Genomic DNA, 14611 nt, shown 5'->3' on the forward strand with positions numbered 1-14611 from the left:
TCTAACACACACGATAGATGAAACCTCGAATCCATTTATAGTCCAGATACTTTAGGTTAGTCTTCAGCTTGTGTCAGAGCCCTCTGTGACATCATCTCATTAGTCACGTGACCACGAGGGTGAGAGGGCGCCGGACGCTTCGACGCTTTGGAAAACACAAAAAAATGCTGTCGGCCGTGCTACACCTCAAAACGCGAGCTTTTATTCAGCTGAAAAAAATCTAATCTGCTGAAGATGCACTGCAGAGCCGTACTGCGCCACACACACACGCACACACACACACACACACACACACACACACACACACACACACACACACACACACACACAGCAAGAATTAGTCCAGCCAGTGAATACGCATACAGACGAGGTAGTTATGTGATTCTGCAGGTGTGCATACAGAAAGTGCACCTGATGCCTCTGTGTGTGTGTGTGTGTGTGTGCGTGTGTGTGTGTGTGTGTGTGTGTGTGTGTGTGTCCAACAGCTGGGGTCACCTGAGGACACTCAGCTCTGCAGTGTTCAACTCTGAAAGTTTTATGAAATTGAGACAATTCCTCAGTTGATCTCGACGACTTGAGATTCAAAGCGATGCCGAGTCGGTTCTGTGTTCTGTGTTTTCTGTTCTGTGTTCTGTGTTCTGTGTTTTCTGTTCTGGGTTCTGGGTGTTCTGTGTTCTGTGTTCTGTGTTTTCTGTTCTGTGTTCTGTGTTCTGTGTTTCTGTTCTGGGTTCTGGGTTCTGTGTTTTCTGTTCTGGGTTCTGTGTTCTGTGTTTTCTGTTCTGTGTTCTGTGTTTTCTGTTCTGGGTTCTGTGTTTTCTGTTCTGTGTTCTGTGTTCTGTGTTCTGTGTTTTCTGTTCTGGGTTCTGTGTTCTGTGTTTTCTGTTCTGTGTTCTCGGTTCTGGGTTCTGTGTTTTCTGTTCTGTGTTCTCGGTTCTGGGTTCTGTGTTTTCTGTTCTGGGTTCTGTGTTCTGTGTTTTCTGTTCTGTGTTCTGTGTTTTCTGTTCTGTGTTCTGGGTGTTCTGTGTTCTGTGTTCTGTGTTCTGTGTTTTCTGTTCTGGGTTCTGGGTGTTCTGTGTTCTGTGTTTTCTGTTCTGGGTTCTGTGTTTTCTGTTCTGTGTTCTGTGTTCTGTGTTCTGTGTTTTCTGTTCTGTGTTCTGTGTTCTGTGTTTTCTGTTCTGGGTTCTGTGTTTTCTGTTCTGTGTTCTGTGTTCTGTGTTTTCTGTTCTGTGTTTTCTGTTCTGGGTTCTGTGTTCTGTGTTCTGTGCTTCCCTGCAGGAGGAGATTAGAGGAGACACGACCAGAAACAGAAACAGGAAGTCATTTCACGCTGACGCAGAAAGTAACACTCCATTTAGAACAGAAACAATTATCCCATAAAAAAAACAGGACAACACATCCAGACTGAGCTGTGTTAAAGGGCCAGTTCACCATTCTGGGAAAACACGTATCCACTTATACTGTCTGAACGCTTCATTAAAAGTACTTGCAATAATTAAAAATGTACGGTCGGCTGCAGTATGTACAAAAAAAGAAAAAGTCATTGAGAACAAACGTAGAGTTTCTCTTGGCAGCCTTTTCTCTGACATGTGACTCCACCTCCACCTTTACCTCCACCTCCACCTTCACCTCCACCTTCACCTCCACCTTTACCTCCACCTTCACCTCCATCTCCACCTTCACCTCCACCTTCACCTCCATCTCCACCTTCACCTCCACCTCCACCTTCACCTCCACCTTTACCTCCACCTTCACCTCCATCTCCACCTTCACCTCCATCTCCACCTTCACCTCCACCTTTACCTCCACCTCCACCTTCACCTTTACCTCCGCCTCCACCTTTACCTCCACCTTCACCTCCACCTCCACCTTCACCTTCACCTTTACCTCCACCTCCACCTTCACCTTTACCTCCGCCTCCACCTTTACCTCCACCTCCACCTTCACCTCCACCTCCACACACGACAGTAAGCTGATGAACATGTGATCTGGACTGAAATGTTCACGTCACGTTTGACATGAACGTCTCTGCACGTACTGTGTTTTTATGAGCAGGAATGTCGAGTGAAGACGTTTCTGCGCTGCGTCTCTCGAACGCCCCGGAGATTTAATCAGGTGTCAGCGGATCTCATTACTTTACCCAGCATGCATCTCTCACGCTGATGCCTGAAGGCTGTGGATGTTCTGTACTGAACATATCTCCAGTGAACACGACGGGTTAAAATGTAAATGGATTTATTATAATTGCCGTATAATGTGATTGGCTCCGTAAGTCACTACAGGCACCGGACGCTCCGAACTGTGAGCTGACCGGCTCGCTGCTTAACGAGCGATTCATTTAGAATCAATAATTTGGCGTGACACAAACTAAACACATGTGCATTCTAATTCAGGGCGGATTTCTCCTTTAATTTGGTTCCGTTCGCCAGTTAGTTGTTTCTGTCCTGAAGCCAAACTCATTAAAAAGCATTTAGAGCGTCCCGGAGTTCTCTGAGGACCGAGCTCGTTTCTGCTCCCAATCATTTCTGTTAACTGCTCCCTGACGAGTGCTCAGCGTGCTGCTCAAGGGCACGTCAAGAGCGGCGACGGGAAAATGAAACCTCTGACTGCTCTGTACAGCGTGCACGCTCCGTCATCTGTTTCCCATGATGCAGTGCGCCTGCGTTTAGGCCGTCTTTGCCGTGTTAACTCAAACTACAGGAGCCGATGTGGATTTTAAAAGTAGAAAAAGGCGACGCAGCCGGAGGGAGCGGCAGAAACTCAGTTCTGTTCGAAGTGTTTTTATTAAATATGCTTAATATTAAATCCAACACGAGCTTTTTAGGAACCAGAATAAAAACACAGCGGCGGAGCAAAAACACTGGACCTGCTGAACAAACAGAACCTCTGACCTCCGACCTCTGACCTCCGACCTCTGACCCCGCCGGTGAAACATACGATCAATCATCCGCTCACATTAACTCTGCAGATCAATCCAACAGTTACTGAAGCACACGGCTAATCTGAGGTACTTCTACTCGAGTACACCTGCTGACAGACGGACTCTAGATATAAACACCGAATGTGGATTGATCCTCCGCTGACAGGAAGTCAGACAGTATTGATTACTGTGGCTGAAGTTGCATTGTGGGTGATGTAGTTGGCAGGTTTGTCTACCAGCAGTGTAGAGGAGTGAAGGCTCACAGAGAGGAACACAGGGAATGAAAACGGGCGTAAAAGAGGGAGAAGAAACAGGATGTAGCTCAGTCAGTCCGGCCCACCAGCACCAGCACCAGCAGAACTTTATATCACCGGGCCTAAGTGGCGAGGAGGATCAGGTGTGGACCTCCACCTGCGGGCGAGGGAGGAGGAGGAGAACAAGGGAGCGACACCTGAGTAAGAACACAACACAAACTCGACCACACGATCGGGCTGTACCAGGTGTGGTGCTGGTCCTTTTCAGAACCTGAGATTTCAGGAACAACGTGAAAACAAACAGGCTTCTCGCTGTACTTGAACACAACATGAGAACTGTGTGTGTGTGTATGTGTGTGCACTGCAGCCTCAGGCACAAACACACATCTCACAGCAGTAACCTGCCCTGTGGAGCGCAGGATATGATTTAGTGATGTGACCCGGTGAACACAGCCCGGTCCGCTGGTTCTGCTCCTGCAGCGTCTCTGTGGAAATGTCCGACGACACACGTCAGCCGTCACTCTCAGCTCATTTCAGCCTGAGAGCGAGAACTGTGCGACCTCCTGCAGGACGGCAGAGGAAGAACTCATCTCTGAAAACACCGACCGATCCGACAGGCTTCAAACGCAGCAGGAACACAGACGCTGAAGTCCTGCTGGTCCGATTCAGAAAACAGAAAGACACGACGCCTCGCTCTTTTCTTCAAGGTCACAGCTTTGAGAGGTGTGTGTGTGTGTGTGAGAGAGAGAGTGTGAGTGTGTGAGTGTGTGTGTGTGTGTGTGGTGTGTGTAGCTGTCAGTAGGTCAGCTGTTGAAGTCTGAGGACAGAAGGTCAGTCTGCTCTAACAAGCATTTCACTGAGCTTTGATGTGTGCAGTCGTCTGAAACAAGACTAAAAGAAGAATATCTATAAATCCATCAGACACTCCGAGGAAAAGTAGAAGTACTGATTCAGCTTGTTTACTCCAGTAAAGTAATAGATTACAGGCTCTGACATGTACTCAGAGTATCAGAGTAAAAAGTCTCCCTCTGAAGGACATTTGTGGTCAAAGCTAACTGAAGCTCACGTCATATTAATAGAATTCAAAGACTATTAAAGTTAAAGGTAGAATCAGTAGGATTTGTCCCAGCTGTTCCTGAACGCACCACAAAGACAGCTGATTGTTGAGTCTCATTCCCAGGACGTCAAATAGACACATGTTGGGTTGGTAAAGCGTCCCGAGCAGCAACAAAGAGAGAAAATCAGAAACTCTCTGCAGATACGAGACACTAACACGCCTTTTCTCCACATTCCAGTCTCCCTCTCTGTCTGTTTACGCCTTCTTACGGCTTTTACGTCTTTGTCTCGTCTCGCTGCGTCTGCCGTGCGTGATGTGCTCTGATTGGTCCACATCAGTCTGCTGATGCTGGGAAATAACAAGAATCCAGAATTCACCTCAGATGCATCAAACTAAAGTAACGAGGCTGTTCTGAAGCTGTGAGGAGGAGAAAGTTCACATGTAGAGAGGAGAAGTCACACAGATACTCAGAGTAAAGTACTGAACTGCCTCCAGGACTTTAAGGTTCTGATTTCAGACAGTGTGACGGAGATGAAGAGGAAACAAACAGTTCATCAGTCTGTGAAGCAGAAACAGCACCACCTGCTGCAGGACGGAGGCATGACACACACACACACACACACACACACACACACACACACACACACACACACACACACACACCTTTCCTCCTTCCTGTCTGTCTTTCCTGATCACCTTCATCTTTCTATTTCCTTCCTTCCTTCCTCACTCTCCTCACTCCTCTTCCAGTGTTTCTCCTCCGTCCCTCCATCACTCTCTTCACCTCCCACCTGTTCTCTTATCACCTCTCTCTCCATCTTTTCTCGCTCCCTCTCTCCTCATTCAAACAATGGTATGTCTCTCTCTCTCTCTCTTTCCTCCCACCTGTCTCTCTCCTCCTCCCTCCCCCTGTCTCCCCCCTCCGTCCTCTGTAATTACCTCCCTCATATAAAACCTGAGAGGATTGGAGGCGACTGGAGACTCGTCTCGCCCCCGTTCGCTGCTCTTTCATCTTCTTCCCGTTCTCCTCTATTTTCAGCTGCTTTTCTTTCCTTCTCCTCCTCCTTCGCTTCCTCGTTTCCTCCCCGAACAAACTCTGCCGGAGCTACAACTTCAGACTTCAGACACATGTAACCTGGTTTACTTGTGATCTTGTTTCTGTCTCTCTCACAGTGTTTTCTACTGTATATATTGTTGTTACTTCAGAAACTGAGTCCTGCATGTCTGGAAATGTAGTTTGTTGGCGGTGTGTTGAATAAAAATCAGATCAGTTGAGTCACAGAGGAAACAAACAGCAGTCAGATTGTTTATCAGTGCTTCAACTCAGGAGAGACTACTCCATGTTGTGTTCAAGGGTTGTTGGAAATATCAGAGTTAAAGGGACTTTATCGCTGCAGATTGTGAAGAGTTGTTAAGAGTATTCAGAGTCACATCCAGCTGTAAAAAGTGAAGGTTTAATCTTTATGAAATACACTCATTCACTTTTTTGTGTGTTGTTGGGACGTTCAGGATGTGGTTAGCCTAGCTTAGCAAGCAGACAGGAAGCAAGCAGCCCGTCCTCTTTAGAAAAAACACTGTGAAAGCAGCTTATTACAAAACATCATGAGGTTGTGATGAGGTGGCGACCTCTAGTGGCTGCAGCCATTATAACAGCAAAACAGGGGGACGTAGTGCACTGTAAAAAATGATTGATTACTGGTTAATAATTGCAATAACTGTAAATAAATCACTGTTATATAGTTTGTGTTTCTGCAGGAGGGCAGTCACAATTTCACTGTTAGCATGTTTTTTGCATGGTAGCATGTGTACCTTGTTGTAAAACTACGGTGCCATAACTACCTGTACTTCACTGCTAAAGCATCATCATTAGTTTGATATTTAGTGTTACTGCTAAATCGCTGAATGTGTCCGCGCTGCGAGCACGCGGTCAGGTACGCCCGTCACGAGGACGCTGCAGCGCTGATCAGCTGCTGTGTCTCAGTTCAGGGTGTGCATCCTCTGAAGGACTCGGCCTTTGTGGTCTTTGAAGGCGAGTCCTTCAGAGAGACCTTGTTAACCTCGTCAGCCGTTGTTAAATGTGATGGTCTAGCCTTTGGAGCATTTCCTGGTTGCGTCACCAGATGTTTTACTCTTACGTCACCATTTCTGCCACCCAGGCCCGTGAAAGTGACGATCTACGCCACGTGATGTCGCCATTTTCTCTATTTCTTTTTTCTTTTTTCGGGCGCGCAAAGAATCCTGGGATATGTGAGGCCACAAAGGATCATAGCGGTGCATCCTCCAGAAACAGGGAGCAGAAGGAGCATCTGGAGGAGCCTTCAGACTGGGACAGGCTTCATGTTGTGATGTAATCAGCCTTCAGATGCTCCTCTGAAGGATGCACACCTGAACTGAGACACAGCATGTGTCACTGAATCCACCAACAGGTGTTCAGGTACAAGGATGTGTTGATTGGCTGGTCAGTTCTTAAATGTGCTGACCTCACAGACTGTGTGAAACCTGTTGAAAAAACTTCCAGGACAAAATTCGACACTACAAAAATGTCAGAACACGTTGAGGAACTTAAGTTTGTGAGATTTTTTTTCACAAGCACACAAAAGGCGACACAGAACTGCAGGCTGAGAAATTAAATGTTAACATTTAACAAGGTCAAAAATCTTAACGGTCTGTTTTTACTTCACTTCAATAACGATGGAACAAAGAATCACTGTATGATGCCAATAACCAGCTCTCACTTATCTTCTTCTTGTGTTAAAAATGACGATAAATTAAAGAAAGTAAAGAGTTGAAGAGCTCATAAAAGCAGATTTGATGGGAAATCTGCTCTTCTGATTAGTCAGGAGAAATAAAAGCACCGGCTGATTTTTTGTCCCCATCATGCTCCTATTTCTTCACAGTCATTGTGCTGAACCAGCATTTTATTAGTCAATGATATATCGGTGTTTAAAACATAACACGCAGCACTTTCATGCTCTGAAGTCGACTCTTCACTTCATATTCTCTCTTCCTTCCCGTCACTGTCATCCTCGCTCACTCGCTTCCTGACGCTCCGTCTTTCTTTCTCCCGTCATTTCCCAGACAGCAGACAGTTGTGCAGCGTCAGGCCTTACAGCTATAGTTTAGATGGTGTGTGTGTGTGTGTGTGTGTGTGTGTGTCAGCTGAGCAGATGTAGGACTACAGACCTCAGCAGCCTCCACTTATACTCTGCCTTTCGTCCCGCTGTGTTGAGGCCTGACTAAGACAATTTAAGTTCATTAAGAAACACTCACGTCACAGTTCACTGCTGTAGGAAATAAAAACTGACCTTGACACGACGGTTCTGCTCAAAGCAGCTGTCGTATCCAATCAGATACTCAAAAACGTCAAAACCTTCACCGGGACCAGAGCGAATGGAGCCAACACCTCTGTGTTTGGAGTTAACTTTACATACTGTGCACAACAACAGGCTAATGGGAATGTTGAACACGATAAAGGGATAAAACTACCTGGTGTCAGATTAATATCCAGATCACAATAAATGGGTGAATAATAGCCAACAACTAGCACCAATCATTAGACCAAGAGTCTCATCAGAACAGGCTATCAGAGCCTAATCAATACATTAACACAGCTGATATCAGTGATCGACTGTTCATGTTTGCTACTAATAAATAACATCAACAACAAACATGTCAAACAGGTCTGAGGTCATGATGTCACCGTTAACTGATCTTTGTGGTTATGCAGCCGTTTCAGTTAGCATTTAGCATCATCAATTACAGTTAGCAGTATCAACTACAGTAGTTAGCAGTTAAACAATAGCTAGCATTATCAACAATGCTTAGAAGTGTCAACAGGCTTTAGCAGTTTACCCAGCAACAGTGCTAACACTGGTCAGCTGTATTAGAAGCTAGCAGCATCAAGTCAGCAGTATCAACAGTGGGCCGTGCCAGCAGCAGTTAGCAATATCAGGTCAGTACACACATAGTTAGCGTATTGACAGAAGTTGCCAGCAGTAGTAGAAGATAGCAGTATCAACAGCAGTGAGCAGTATCAACAGCAGTTAGAAGTATCAACAGCAGTGAGCAGTATCAACAGCAGGGAGCAGTATCAACAGCAGTTAGAAGTATCAACAGCAGTTAGAAGTATCAACAGCAGTTAGCAGTATTAACAACAGTGAGCAGTATCAACAGCAGTGAGCAGTATCAACAGAAGTTCGAAGTATCAACAACAGTTAGCAATATGAACAGAATTGAGCAGTATCAACAGCAGTTAGCAGTATTAACAGTGAGCAGTATCAACAGCAGTTAGCAGTATCAATAATAGTTGGCGGCTTCAAGAGTAGTAGGAAGTACAAATAAGAGTTAGCAGTATCAACAACGGTTCGCAATATTAAGCAGTTAGCCATAGTTAGCAGCATTAACAGCAGTTTCCAGCACTTGAAGCAGCTAAACATTGATGCAGTCGGGGGGTATCAATAGCAGTCAGCAGTGAAGACATCACTGACAGCAGTCAGCGGCAGGAGATGTAAGCATCTACAAGCAGTTAGCAGCAAGTGCAGTAGGAAGCTGTTCCTTGCTGATCCTTAGCATCAAAATAATTAGCATTAATCCTCCAAAGATCATTAACATCCCGTGTGAACGTCGGGAACACTGATGAGAGTTGATCACAGTCCAGAACGAAGAGAAGCAGAAACACCTGCACAGACTGAACGTTAGCTTCTAAGGCTCTGCATCAGACATTTATGATATTAACTGAGCGCTGATATTCCAGTTCCAGTACTTTTTTAAAGCTGTACTTTTTACTGCATTCCGAACTCTCAGAGCTACAACAGAACAAGTCGAGAGAAACAATAAACATCTGAATACCTTCTCTGGATCTACAGTCGTCTCTGCTCCTGCTGTCTTCACCAAACTCCCTCCCGGCTGTTCTGTTAGCTAGCAGCGGCTAGCAAACATCCCTGCAGCTCGCTCGCTAAATAATTGAGCGTTGGTGCACTTGAGTGTCTTAACACTTCAGTTCACCGCTGCCCCGATGGGACCGGCTTATTTTTGGGCTGCTGCCTCTTTCTCCACAAAGCTCTGCCCTCAAAATCCACAGTAATGAAATGCTAAACAATACGCTCGGTACGCTTTGAGCTAGGATGTGAGTATCAACAACAATTTAGCATTTCAATTATTTAAATTTAGCTTCTGAGCAGAAAAAATACAAAATATGATGAGTGATGGATTCAGAGAAACTGAACCAGAAACAGAAAATAAAACAGAAGAGATGTTGAGACGGAGTCGGTTTCGCTCTCATTCTGAGGTTTCTTGCGGCCGTTTGCAGGAGCGTGTTGTGTTTTTGTTTTTCTAGGTGCGTCGCTGAACAAATGGGTCAACTCATGAATGTTTCATTTTTCCAGTCCTGCTGGGGGTAGACAGCAGCGAAACGGACGGAGAGGAAGCGCCGATGTAATGGATCAGATGTTGGATCATTGTGTCAGATTTACATTCAACAGTAGAAACTCTCTTTATCACGGAGAGGCGAGACGGAGATGAAGGAAGTTGAATCATCACACGAATCATTTAAATAATGATTAATCACATGAACTTGTATCAGGTATTTTCACTGCTTTCTGTTCCGTCCTCTCAGTTTCTGTACTCACGGTGGTTCTTTGTGTTTGGACCTTGAGGACATAATTGTGAGCTACACAGGTGAATCCTCGGTTCTGATCCAGGACGGAACGCTCCAAATCAAAGTTCTCTCTGGGAGCCATTTCAGCCACAGATTTGAAAATACAAAATCAACTATTAGAAGGAAATCTCTGCTATTTTACATCAACTTAAGAGATTAAAAATTGGGTGATTACATCGACATCTTCAGGCCGTCAGCAGCAGCTCTGAGTTCTTCTCACGTCGTTAGCAAGGTTTGTATTTTTAACCTTCCTGCTAAAACAAAACTTTCTGAACAAATCTGCCCAGGAGAGAACTGAGGACTGGTTTCAGTCCTGACTCGGTGTGATGGTTTGCTCTTTATGAGCTGTTGGATTGTCTTTTGTTAAACATTTATCCTGACGACGACGACGATGAGACCAAAAGCTCGGCCTTGTCATTGAATACTTGCTTTGGACCTGAGAGTCCTGCAGCAGCTCAGTCTCCAGGACATCATTCTAACAGCTAACGTGCAAACCACAGACATTTGTGCCAAACGTGTCATATCAATAGCCGACTTTCACAGCAGGAAGGCGACGGTGGTGCCAAATGGTTCGAGTCACACCGGTGGACCGTTTTATGGCGACCAAAAGCAGCTCAGATCATCTCCGTCTGTGATCGTGGCGACCAAACCAGGTATTTTGGGTCAAACTGTGATGTTTTCTGAACACTAACCGAGTGTTTTTGTGCCTAAATCCATCCTGAGGGTAAAAACAGTGTCGTGATGAGAGAGAAAAGAAACTTATCTGTGTTTTTGCAGAAACACTCCCAGCTCACATTTATTCCCCTCCGTACGTAAAGCTTCTTGAACCTCATAATGTTTTGTCACCAGTGTGTTAAGTGTGAATTTAAAATGGACTTTTCAGCATCATGTCATGAAAGACGGCTCTTCCTCAGGAAACTGTTTTAAGCCGACATTTTATCTCAGAGTATTTCCTTTTTTCAGAAGCTACATTTCGTCTTCAAATCATAAAGTCATTTGAGTTTTTCGTCTCAAAGTCGGTTGAAAAATGTCAACAAACAAAAACTCTGTGGAGCGTCGAGGATTCCACAAATGAGGCAGAACTGTGTTTTTCCCAAATGAGGCTCTGCCGCGATGAAAGGATGCAGATACAGTTCATGTGACCTAGTTCAGGTGCACCTGATTCAAAATCTCCCACAGCTCCAACATCCAGAGCAACATGGCCGACGTGAGTCTGTCTGTCAGGGTCGCAGCGTTCAGCGTCATCCAGGCGTCGGTTCGACTGCCCAGCTGCTCACCGGCACTCCGACTTATTAAAAGTCTGTTCATTAATCTTTCATCAGAAACACACACGGTCTTTTCTGCTTACCACAACAAAGAAGCACGATCAGATAGCTGTGATTCTGCTGACTGCATCATGTGGAGATTGATTTGAAGATAAAAATCCTTTTTCACTTGTAAAGCAATTAGAAAATCAAGTCTGAGCAGCAGGAATCAACACACATCGTCAATAAGAACCTGAACTCAGGCTCACATCCTGAATCAGCCGAGCTGCAGAGCTACAATTCATTAACTGAAAAAACACACAAGTTCATGAAATCTGCTGAAGATGAAGGTGAGTAATTATTGCCTCATTACTGATCAGCATCGACATCACAGGACACAAACACATCATGCTGCAGTTTATTTGCTGCAGGACACAAAAGGAAAACTCGCAAAGTTCTTATTTTCAGTTTCAGTCTTCCGGAGACGTTTGTGGACACATTTACGTTTGTTTAGGTTGAATTTCCTGTTCCTGTGCTCGTGCTCTGGTTAGGTTGAGGCACTGAAACCACTCGGTTAGTGTGGGACAATCTGTGGTTTGCAGCTTCTCAAGTTCTCTGGTGGAGACTAGAGTCATTTTTTTCATATCAATAGAAAAACAAAATAACGAAATGTATTTTTTTTGCAATATCATGCCGCTCTGTTCACTGAGATGACAGAAACTTTACTTCTACTCTTCTTCTTCTTATCGTAACACACCGGGCTCAGTTATAATGAACTGTCTGTTAATATGATGAGAAGGAATCATTATTATAACAAATGTTCTGAATCCAATAATGACGCTGCTGACGGCTGCACAGCTACATTAATTATAAAATCAAATGATTTGGTTGTGAATATTTTGCAGCGTTTGGTTTGTTAACTGTAGAACGTCCACCACACCTGGGACCTTTGTCTGAGAAATAAAAGAAGTCCGTCTGAAAAGATCCTCTTAGAACATAAATGATTCAAGATGGTGGTGCCAGAAAAAAAGGCTCTTTATGCCCCAGTTGCTCCGCTGTACTGGGCTGACTGGTCGACTCCCAGCAGCTGCAGCTCAGCTCCGTCTTCCTCTGCTGAAGAAGAGGAAGAGGCAGAGCTGCTCCGCTGAGTGTTTGCAGTATTTAACACGGATTCATGTTTGATTTAAAACGAGTTGCAAATTTATTCAGCTGCTGCTTCACACGAGTCTGCTGCTGATGAAGGAGGAGGAGGCACGCAAGTCTGGATCGCTCTTCTTCTTCTTCTTACAGACGATAATACATCCCGACCGTCACAGCGACATTATTCTGTATTTAAGCTCAGTCTAAACCTTCGACGCAACCTAAGATGATCTCATCTTAAACCCAAGTCGAACTTCAGTTTAACCTCAAGGGCAAATATCTTACTTCACTGGTGAGACGATAAATTGTGCAGAATACGTCCAGAATCCAAAGGTGGCTCTCAAAACATCGGAGGCAATAATATCACCAGAGAAACCCACAAATGTGTAGCTGTGTTCTGTAGCATGGTGCTGTTAGCTAGTTAGCTCGTGGCTCAGTTAGCTGCGGAGCCAGTTGCACGATAGTCCACCTTGACCTCCACTTACTGTGGGAGTCACCAGCAGCTCATCTGGGTTTAACAGACTGGGACTAAACTCATGCTGCATGACAGAGGTCAATGTGAAGACAGAGGACAAACTACAGAGGTGATTTACACTACAGAGGTGATTTACACTACAGAGGTGATTTACAGTACAGAGGTGATTTACACTACAGAGGTGATTTACACTACAGAGGTGAACTACAGAGGTTATTTACACTACAGAGCTGATTTAAACAACAGAGCTGATTTAAACAACAGAGGTGATTTACACTACAGAGGTGATTTACAGCGGCTCTGACCAGGACTGTGACTCCGGGGACGAGAGGACACGTCAGGAGAGGACAGAGAGAGAGAGAGTCGGACATCATCAGCTTGTAGAGACAGAACATCTTCACATGTGAACTGAGGCTCAGCATGCTGCTCGTTAGCATCAGGGAGCATCTTTGGATCGGATCCATCAGCACCAACAGAACTGCAGGCCTTAGTTTACATCCAGTGTGACTGAAGTGTGTTTTACAATGAGTTAATAAGCTGATAAATCTCATCTTCGTTCGGTAAAAGAGAGAAACTTGATTCAGACAGTGGACAGTTTGGTACGGAAAAATGTTTTCATGATTTTATTTTCTTCACTAAGATGTAAGAGAGCTTGTGAAACGTAGCGATCGCCACTGACGACGGGAACATGGATCAGATCACAACAACACTGTTTCTTCACTCTGTTCATAATATCACTTAATATCTTTTGGTTTAAAACTTTGGCCACAACTTACAGATTGCTCCTTTAACCTCACTGCTAACAATATAAATGTTTCCCTACGAGCTTTAGGAGGCACGCAAGGCTTCCCTAGACATTTTTCCGGACTCACGTATCCCAAAAATCTTTTCAGCAGAGGAAACGAGGGCAACGTGAGCACGACCTCGACGCCAGAGAGGCCACAATCAAGAGGATAAGACTGAGAAATGATAAAAACCAGAGCGTTTTATAACCTCGACCCTGAACGCAGCCCTCACACACACACACACACTCACACACACACAGCTTACTAACACAGGTTAACGTAGAATAACACCTGATGTACATTTTAAAACAGCCTGTAGTTATATTGCATTTACCTTCGCACACACAGACACACACACACTGAGTGCACAGGTATTACAGGCATGATGAACTTGTAGTTTACACACACACACACACACACACACACACACACACACACACACACACACAGCCTCCTATATTTAGCAGCCAGATGCAGCAGCAGCAGCTTCTTACCGTTCTGGAGACAATGGAGACGCCTTCCATTCATTTACACTGGAGAGACTAAAACACACACACAGACACACACAGACACACACACACACCTTCACACACCTCGCTCTCTCACTATCTCTATAACTCGCTCGCCCTGTCTCCTCCTCCTCCTCTTCCTCCTCCTTCTTCTTCTTCTTCTTCTGCTTCTTCCTCTGAGGCTGCCCTCCCTACTCCTTTCCTCCCTCGCCCTCCTCTCTCTCTCTCTCTCTCTCTCTCTCTCTCACCTCCTCCCTTGCTTTGTCTACCTCTCTCGCCCAGCCACACCCCCAGCTCCTCCTCCTCCTCCTCCCTCGCCCTCCCTCCCTCTTCCTCTTCCTCTTCCTCTCTCCGCCTTTTCTTTCAATTTAACCTCTGTCCTCCTTTCCTTCCTCTCTTTCTTCTCACCCCTCCTCCTCCTCCTCCTCCATTCACTCCCAGCCTCTCTCGCCCCTCTCTCTCCTCTCTCTGGAGATGCATGGTTGCTTTCTTGACAGCCTCCTCTCCACGTGTCTGTGTGTGTGTGTGTGTGTGTGTGAATGGCTGAGTGCACATGAATGTGACTGACAGGCTG

Source organism: Sparus aurata, unplaced genomic scaffold, assembly GCF_900880675.1.
Source record: "Sparus aurata unplaced genomic scaffold, fSpaAur1.1, whole genome shotgun sequence".
In the NCBI taxonomy this organism is placed as follows: Eukaryota; Metazoa; Chordata; class Actinopteri; order Spariformes; family Sparidae; genus Sparus; species Sparus aurata.